General features: G+C 38.0%; 1 pseudogene; it reads left to right on the top strand.

Annotated features, from left to right (window-relative positions):
• The first annotated feature begins 2,590 nt into the window (after positions 1 to 2,590).
• Positions 2,591 to 6,514, top strand: LOC110316731 (annotated as a pseudogene).
• Positions 6,515 to 9,976: the final 3,462 nt, after the last annotated feature.

The following is a 9,976-nucleotide window of genomic DNA, read 5'->3' as shown; positions in this document are numbered from 1 at the left end:
TACTGAGATGATCATTCAGTTTTTTTTCAGTTTATTTATATTGTAGATTATGATGGTGGATATTAATATATTAAACCATCCCTGCATCCCTTTGATGAAGCCTATTTGATCATGGTGGATGATCTTTTTTATGTGTTCTAGGATATGGTTTGTGAGTGTTACATTGAGTAATTTTGCATTAATATTCATTAGGGAAATTTTTCTGAAATTAGCTTTCTTTGATAAGTCTTTTTGTGGTTTAGGTACCAGGATGGCTGTGGAGTTTGGTAATGTTTTGTTTATTTTTCTTTTGTGTAATAGCATGAGGAATATTGGTATTAGCTCTTTAAAAGATTGGTAGAATTCTGTGCTAAAATCATCTTGCCATGCTTTGTTTTCCAATTGAGAGACTTAATGACTGATTAATTGGGTGTATGAATGTAGAAGAATGTAAATAGACCCAAATCTTTCACTCTGCACAAAATTCAAGTCCAAGCTAATCAAAGACCTCAACATAACACTGGGCAGACTAAATCTAATATAATAGAAATTAGGTACTGCCTTGAGCACATAGGAGACAAATTCCTGAATACAATACTAATAGCTCTGGCACTAAGATCACTAATTAATAAATAGGACATCATGAAACTGCCATGTTTTGCAAAGCTAAGTATATCATTAGTAGGACAAAATGGCAGCCTATAGAATGGGAAAAGATTTTCGTCAACCATACATCTGACAGAGGACTAATATCCAAAATATGTAAGAAAGTCAAGAAATTGTATACCAACATACCAAATAATTCTATTTAAAACTATGGTATGGAGCTAAACAGAAAATTCTCAACTGAGAACTCTCTAGTAATTGAGAAGCACTTAAAGAATTATGCAAAGACTTTAGGCATCAGGGAAATGCAAGGCAAAACAACTCTGAGATTCCATTTTAGACTGGTCAGAATGGCTAAGATCCAAAACTTAAGTAACAGCACATGATGGACAAGATGTAGGGCAAAGAGAACACTCCTCTATTTCTGGTGGGAAAGCAAGTTTGTGCAACCACTTTGTAAATCATTTTGGCAGTTTTTCTGAAAATTGGGAGCAGTTCTACCCCAAGATGCAGCTACACACTTCTAGGCATATACCCAAAACTGTTCCACTATACCAGAAGCACACTTGACTATGTTCATAGCAGCTTTATTCATAACAGCTACGAACTGGAAACACCAAGACATCCCTCAACTGAAGAACAGATGAAGAAAGTTTGGGACATCTATCGATACAGTGGAATACTATTCAACTATTCAAAACAAAGACACCATGACATTTGCAGGCAAATGGATAGAACTAGAAAATATTGCCTTTTTTATTGGATATTTTCTTTATTTACATTTCAAATGTTTCCCCTTTCCAGGTCTCTCCTTCAGAAGCCTTCTATCCCACCCCCTCTCTACCTGCCTCTAGAAAGGAGCTCCCATACCCACCCACCCACTCCTGTCTTTGCCCTACACTGGAGCATCAAATACCCTTGGGCCCAAATGCCTTTCCTCCCTCTGATGTACAACAAGGCTAGCTTCTGCCACATATTTGGCTAGCACTATAGTTCCTTCACGTGTATTCTTTGGATGGTGGTCCAGTCCCCAGGAGCTCCGGGATCTCTAGCCTTTTGACACTGTTGCTCCCTCCATGGGGCTGCAATCCCCTTCAGCTCCTTCAGTCTCTTCCCCAACTCTTTCATCAGGGACCCCGGTGCTCAGAACAATGTTTGGCTGTGAGCATATGCCACTGTACTTGTCAGTGTGTGGCAGAGCCTCTCAGGAGACATCCATATCAGGCTTCCATCAGCCAGCACTTCCCAACATCCACAACAGCATCTGGGTTTGGTGACTGTATGTGGGATGGAGCCCCAGGTGGGGCAGTCTCTGGATGGCCTTTCCATCAGACTCTGGTCCACACTGTCTCCATATTTCCTCCTGTGACTATTCTGCTCTTCCTTATAAGAAGCACTGAAGAATCTACATTTTGGTCTTCCTTCTTCTTAGGTTTCATATGTTCTGAGAATTGAACCTTGGGTACTGCAGACTTTTGGGCTAATATTCACTTATCATTAATTATTATCATTATTATAATACCATTTATTTATACTGTGTGTGTGTGTTCTTTTGTGACTGAGTTACCTCACTTGGGTTGATATGTTCAAGTTCCATCCATTTGCCTATGAATTTTATGAAATCATTGTGTTTAATAGCTGTGTAAATGTACCACGTTTTCTGTATCCATTCCTCTGCTGAGGGACATCTCAGTTGTTTCCATCTTCTGGTTATTATAAATATTTCTGTTATGAACATAGTGGAGCATGTATACTTATTACATATTGGAGAATCTTCTGGGTATATGCCAAGGACTGGTATAGCTGTGTCCTCAGGTAATACAATGTACAATTTTCGGAGGCAATCCAAACCCAGAAATAGGGTATGTAGACACTTAGTGGACATTAGCCATAATGTATGGAAAAATATGCTACAATCAACAGACCCCCCAAAAAAACCTAAGTAATAAGGAGGTCCCAAGGGAGGATGCTTTAATACCACTCAGAAGAGGAAATAAAATTTACAATGGATGTAGAGAACTGGCTTGGAGAAGGGGTGAAGGGGAACAAGGGTAGGTATCAGGTATAGGGGAGGTAGGAAAAGACTCAGTGAGAACAGGAATCAGTGGATTGGCATCTCCTGGAAGAGCAGCAGACCCAGGGATAGTGAAGGCTCCCAGTAGACTATGGGCATGATTGTAGCTGAGACTCCTAGCAGTTGGGGACATGGAGACTGAAGGGGTTACCTCCTGTAATCAGTTGAGAGTTCCAGTAGTGAGAGGGGTATATGAATCCACCAATAAAATTTTTGAACAAAAATTTGGTCTTCCTACAAGATGCACAGGGGTAAAAAGGGTAGACAGAGGGAACAGCCAAGCAATGACTGGCCAAACTTTATATCCATCTCATGGGAAAGAGCTAATCCCTGACACTATTAATAACACACTGCTATGCCTGTACATGGGAGCTTGCACATGGGAGCATTACATAACTTTCTACTGAGAATCTTCATCCAGCAGAAGATGCAAACAGATGCAGAGATCCACAGCCAAACATCAGGCAGAACTCTGGGAGTTGTAAATATAAGTTTTAATAAATTTAAGTTGTAAATTAATATGGTGACTGTATTTATTTATCCTAGATAATTCCCAATAATGACACAGAGAGGGCAAGATTCACATTTAAGCTTTACCTAAGAACAGGGGCAGTCCATCTCAATCCCCTCAACTAATCTGGCTACTTCTCAGCAAGATCTCAATAATACTTATATGCATGGTCCCCTATGATTCTGTTGAACACAGAAGAACTCCTACCTCCTTCCTCCTTGTTGCAAATCTCAATCTCTCTTCCTCTCTCTTCTTTCCTCTGGCAGGTAGAAGTTCTGCCTTATTCTCTCTTCTGCCCAGTCATTGCATGATCAGCATTGACAAGGCAAAGAATAAATAGTAAGAATTGTTTATACAAGTTTGAGACAGGAGGTTCTTGATATAAGCCTTAGAATGTCATGTCCTCATTGAAACAAGAAATGTGGAAAGAGAAATCCACACTTGTGTAACACATTGATAACAGAGCACACAATATTATGACTATAGGAAGTCTTGTGGAAGAGTCAAGGAGAGGACTGCATGAGCCAGAAGGGTCAATAAGGCCACTAGGTCTCAGTGGAAGTGGTGGTACTGAGTCCTGCTAGGACTAGAGATCCCAGGATGGAGTGGCACCCAAAGGGGTATTCTAATTCTCTGATAAAAGGGGAGATATAATGAGGGTGGGGTTTGTGGGAATGGCAATGGAGGAGTGGAGGGAGAAGGGCTGCTATTGGGGTGTAATGTGAATAAAAAATATATAAATAAATAAATAAATAAATAAATAAATGAAAAATACTAGCTAAAAATGAAAAATTATCAATATGTATTCAAATATTTATATAAAAACAAAACTTATTCCTCAACATATTAGTAATTTTATTAGTTCTTCCTGTAGAGTAAGAGACATTTGGATAACATATCCAAACTACATCTCCAGACCACATCTAACCGATTGCTTTATTTTGTAAACACTTTTAGAAGTACACAGCCCATCATCCATTTAAAATTTACCCAATTCTTGAGAAAGATACACTGTTCTCAAATTGTGGTCCTCGGAATGAAAAGGAATTATCTGGGAACTTCTTTGACATATAATTCTTGAGTGATATCCATAACTGCTCTAAGGCTAGGTCTTGGCGATCTTTAGTTGATAGCCTTTAGTTAATTCTAATTCATGTTTTAAGGAGCGTTCCTTAGGACAAACAATGGTTTATTAAATAGAACTACCATCCTTTTCTCTCTTGTTCAAGTATCTTCAAGTATAGTTTTGTGTAAATATACCCAAATATGCACTTGCTCGTGTGTTTTCTGTGATTGCCTTCATGTTTCAATATTAGAATTGAGTATCACAGAAAACACCATACCATTAGTTGGAACTGTATACTTAAATAGCTTCCATGACTTGAAGAATTATCACAACACATTTCATAGTGCCACTGAGTGGAGAGAAAATAGGAACCAGAAAGCTAGATAGTCATCTCTTGTGGTAAACAGCCACCTCTAAGACATGCTCAGATTATCAGCATGGAATCTCAGCTATGTCCTGAACAACAGAACTAAGAGAAATGAAGATGTTATTGACTAGTACTCCTGTGCATCAGCAAAGAATTATGTGTATTGGCAGATAACAGATGAAGTGGAGAAAAATAATAAACAATAACAAAAAATAATCAGTAACAACTAAAAGAGGAAGAAAAATGTCAAAATTAGTAGGTGTGAACACCTGCTAATCTACAATAAAGCTTTAAAAGGGGGCAAATGACAAGGAAGAAAGTACCAATCTTTACTTCCTTTTGAAGATTTCCTGGTATTTACATAACACTTGTCAGTAAACCAATGAAACATTCCCCAACCCTGATAGATATTTCTACTATTATAAATGTCAGCCACCAAACACAGACACTATTGCATACACCAGCAAGATTTTGCTGAAAGGATCCTGATATAGCTGTCTTTGTGAGGCTATGCCAGTGCCTGGCAAACACAGAAGTGGATGCTCACAGTCAGCTATTGGATGGAACACAGGGTCCCCAATGGAGGAGCTAGATAAAGTACCCCAAGGAGCTGAAGGGGTTTGCAACCCTATAAGTGGAACAACAATATGAACTAACCAGTACCCCCAGAGCTCATGTCTCTAGCTGCTAGCTGCATATGTAGCAGAAGATGGCCTAGCCGGCCATCATTGGGAAGAGAGACCCCTTGGTCTTGCAAACTTTATATGTCCCAGTACTGGGGAACACCAGAGACAAGAAGTGGGAGTGGGTGGGTAGGGGAGCAGGGTGGGGGGAGGGTATAGGGGACTTTTGGGAGAGCATTTGAAANGTAAATGAAGAAAATACCTAATAAAATTTGGAAAAAAAAACAAGAGAAAAAAAAAAGAAATGTTATACTTAGTGACTTAGTCAATTTTTAAAGGACATGATTTTTTTTAATGAGCTACAGGGAACTTTCTGTTTGTCTTCCCACTCTGTTTCTCTCCCTTCTCCGTCCCTTTTTTCAAAGCTATCCAGCAAAGGTGAGCACCAGGAGCAAACATGAGGACCTACCTGCTCATGACCAAGTATAAGATGGTGGGGGAGGGGTGACATTGCTAACAGGGCACTTTGATCTTTGTTGGAAGTTGCCAATTCAGGTGTGTCAGTACTGTGCCTGTGTGAGAAAAGTGACCCAAATAACTGGGCAGAAAGCAAATCATTTCATAGATTACCTGGTTTGTACCAACCCAGAAACAAGAAGATGCAAGCAACAGAAGCCTGGAATAAATTTGCCTATTCATTTAACTACAAACCAATGGAAGCTATCCTTTCACAACAATTGAAGTAGCATGTAATCCATGGAAAGAAAATTATTATCCAGTATCCTACAGATCAGCAGACAGACCATGTAAATGGTGAATTCAAGATGCATGTAGTTTATGCTGTGGGTGGCTCTCCAGCTAAGGAGAAGGCAAGATCAAAGTTTGCTGGGCAGAGAACCATCATTTACAAAGGAAACCCATCTCAACAATCTGGCCTGAAAATGAAGATGTCACATGCTTTTTTCAGTGGTATGGAAAGAGGTTTTAATTTATGCTTTTACTTCAAGAGCATTAGAAAATGAAAAAGCTTGACTGAGTGAGCGTGGCAAATATGAGCTACTATAGCCTTTTACTACTTTCTAAACAAAGAGGGTGAATTTGTTGCCTAGTTTAAATTTACATTACTCATCCACAATGGCCCCATGTGGATAACCAGTGGGTCCTTTGAGCTTGACCTCTGTAAGTCTGAGGTGGAGGTATGGTCCAGGATGCAGAGTTAAAGGCTCTTCTCAGACTTCTACAAGTTGAAAGACACCAACAAAGCAAAAATGAAAAAGAAGGCCTCTAAAACTGTGGAGAAACATTAGAAAGGAATGAAGCTGAGTATTGACAGTCTCAATATGTAGCTCTCGCTGTCCTGAAACCTATTAGATAGACGAGGTTAGCCTTTACAGTGAGCAGAGTGTCTTTGCCTCCTGCATGCAGGGATTAAAGGCATGAGCCACTCTGCCCAGCTTCCTCTTTAAAGTACTTGTATTTCCATTCTTTGGAAGAAAAACCAGGAGCCAGAGTTGTCGACTGAGGAGAACTGAGTTCCTGAAGCCATGACCTTGACCACCTTGCTGTAAAGAAAGTTTGCAATTTGTTCCTCCAGAATGACAGTCCAAGGAATTAAGGCTTCCATTAACTTAAGTGGTTTTTTAAAGTGACATGATATTCAAATAAATTTGGATTTGTAAATAAAAGAAAATAAAAGCCAGAAGGAGAAAGTCAGAGATTAATAAATAATAATATCAATTTGCATGATCTTTCTAACAAGCCCTTCTTGATAATAATTCAGAGCATTTGTGTTTAAATTCTTGGGGCTTTGCTGTGCATTCCTTGTTCATCTTGCACTCACGTGTAATGGTTGCTATGGGTGACCTAGAAATGAAACCAATCATGGCACTATAATTTAAAACTAAAACAGCTGGCAAAAATCTTGGCTCTTGGAGCATGTTGTCGTAGAAGTAAATGAAAAGGTTGGGAGACTTTTCATTTGCTTCTGTGATAACATGAGCTACTTGAACTAAGGAACATATTAATGTTTCTGCTGAAGTTTTCTATTACATGTCAGGAGCCCCGTTCCAAGATATCACTGTGGAGGTGATAGAAAAAGACAGATCATAGAATGAAACGGTTGGTCCTAACACGAAATAATCAGGCATCTTTATATTTCCACTTTACATTATAACAGGAAGCCTGATTAGATTCTGATTCTGTGGTTTTACCTAAAAATAAACCTAGCTAGGAAGGAAGTATTTCTTTTTTTTTTTTTTTCTATATGTGCTGGTTCTTATTATAAAAGAATCTCTTTTAAAGGCACAGGCATATCATAATCACAGAAGCTTAATTCCTGAATAGACAAATATAGTGAATGTCAGAAGGAATTCCCAAGTGTCATTTCATGTATTTGCAATATACCAATGAAGTCTTTTCTTAGAAAATAAACCTGCATTTGTTATCATGAATATAGGCATTTACAAAAACATAATTCTGTGAAATATCATTTCATGATTGTCAAAGAAAAATTATAAACCTTTGTATTTAAAATTACAAAACTTAATATAACCCAGACCACCTCACAGTATATGTATTATATTTTAAGAATACTTAATGGCTTACTAAGAAGAAATTTTGACTATATCTGTAAGTGGCCTCTAAGTCAAAGTTCATTTGATTAGTCATATATTTTAGTTTGCTGAAATAAATACAGATGCTTCTTGACGTAGGATGACATTATTTCTTGTAACCTCACGGTATTTTGGCAATGATAAATGTCAAGAGGCATTTATTAAGTCTATTACAGGTTCAATCAGGAATGTTCCCTAAATATTCATGTGTTTAATACCCGTTTTGCCAGCTGTCTTAGGAAGAAATGATATATTAAGAATATATTAATAAATGATATATTAAGTTGATTACTGAGGTTAGGACTTTAAGGGTTAAAGTTCAGCCTTGCATTCAGTCTGGCTCTTACCTTCATCATCCTTCAAGATTGATAAGAAGGCATCTTACTCTGAAAGTATGGATAGGGTCATGCATTTTCCATAGGAGGGACTCCCCTCTCATATCATGCACCAAATAAACAAAAGCACTCTACCAGTGTTTCTGCCTGCTCTTGCATTAAAGTGATGAGAAAATCAGAAACACAATTTCTGAGTGCTGTAAACTAACAATGGTTTGCCCTTATAACCTTGTGGTAGACTGGGCTCTCTCACTCTGTACCTCTGCACAGCATCAGAGGCAAGGTTTATATACCAAGTGCTGTTTAAATTCAAGCACAGTGGGCTTACATTAAATAAACAAATACGGAAATGTTCTGTACAACAACAACAAAAAGAACTTGAAAGAATGATATAGATGTCCTATTTAGTGCCAGAGTCCCCCCCACTGCTGATATTAGCACTTTGGCCACTAGGAGCATTAGGTACATTAATCATGATCTTCTGTTATAAAGCTTTTCTGATAAGGATTGTAGGCAACACTAGTTTGTGGGGGTACCAAAAAAGAATATTAGATGGCAGTTTGCCACTCTATTCACTTAACAAGACATTAGTAGTAGATTTACCTCTATAACTTACAGGGCTTGCCTAGCCGCTGGTTCTTCATCATGTTTAGAGTAGCAGAAATCATAGGCTCCACACTCTTGAGCCTGAACCAAATTTAGTATCAGTTACACATATCGTAAACATGCCACTAATGTACCAGTTAGAACTTCCTGCTGGCAGGTTAGTATTTTAGTGTGTGGTTTTCACAACAAAGTACACGGTTTTTCTCTCTCATTTATTTGCAGACCAACTTCTGTAACTACAAAAACTAGGCACTAGGGAGGAAATATCTATCTCAGTCCCCAATTAACATGTCTGTGTTCTGTATTCAAAGTGCGTGGTGGTTATTCCTTAAATTTTCAGTTGGAAACCAAAGGTGATGGCAATAATTTATACTGTTTTGGGGACCTATGGGCCTTCTTTGACCAATAACTCATAGAAAGATTTCCCACACAAAGCACTGGAATCTTGTTTAATGACTTATTGCTTCTTAGTTGGGGATTAGCATTGTCTACTCATGGGATTTGCTGGTACAACTGCATCACTAATTATATTACATTTCAAACAGGCTTATAATTTAGTGAATTTCCAAGTTTTCTTCCACACATTCAAGTTTCATGGTATATCACAGAAGAGGAAGCAGCAAGAATACATGATTATATTTTTATGCCACAAAGAGAGCAGACCAGGAAGTTCCATCCTGGACTATTGATCATTAACAGCTGTTGGTGGAGGAAGTGTCATTTTTACTACCCATGGATAAGTAATTCATGCTTCAGTAAGTGTCCTCCCACCCACACTTACAGGAACAACTCTAATCAAATTCAGTATGTTACAAACACTCCTAAAAAAAAGATGCTGGAGAGTGAATCTTTAGGAAGAAGGAAGTTTCAGTTAAAGAGGAAAGAGGGATATGAGAAAGCAATGGGTGGGAATCACTAACTTGCAGTGATTCTGTGCATGAAATAGTCAAACAATTAATTAATTAATTAAAAAGATGTACTGAAAAATATCAGAATAAAAAGAACTTTCAAGTTATGTCATAAATTCATGAGTCAAAAAAGATAATAGAATAATTTTTACTAATCTACAAGATCAAAGCATGATGACAATTTCAGAAGACCTGTGAGAAGTTACATAGCACGAATGTCTCTAACATGAAACAATTTCCAGGAATCTGTTAAAAACAAACAAACAAAAACAATGGTAAAAGAAAAAGA

This window comes from Mus pahari, chromosome 2 (assembly GCF_900095145.1).
Source record: "Mus pahari chromosome 2, PAHARI_EIJ_v1.1, whole genome shotgun sequence".
In the NCBI taxonomy this organism is placed as follows: Eukaryota; Metazoa; Chordata; class Mammalia; order Rodentia; family Muridae; genus Mus; species Mus pahari.
Note: the sequence above shows the minus strand (reverse complement) of the source record. Positions and strands in the feature narration are given on the sequence as shown.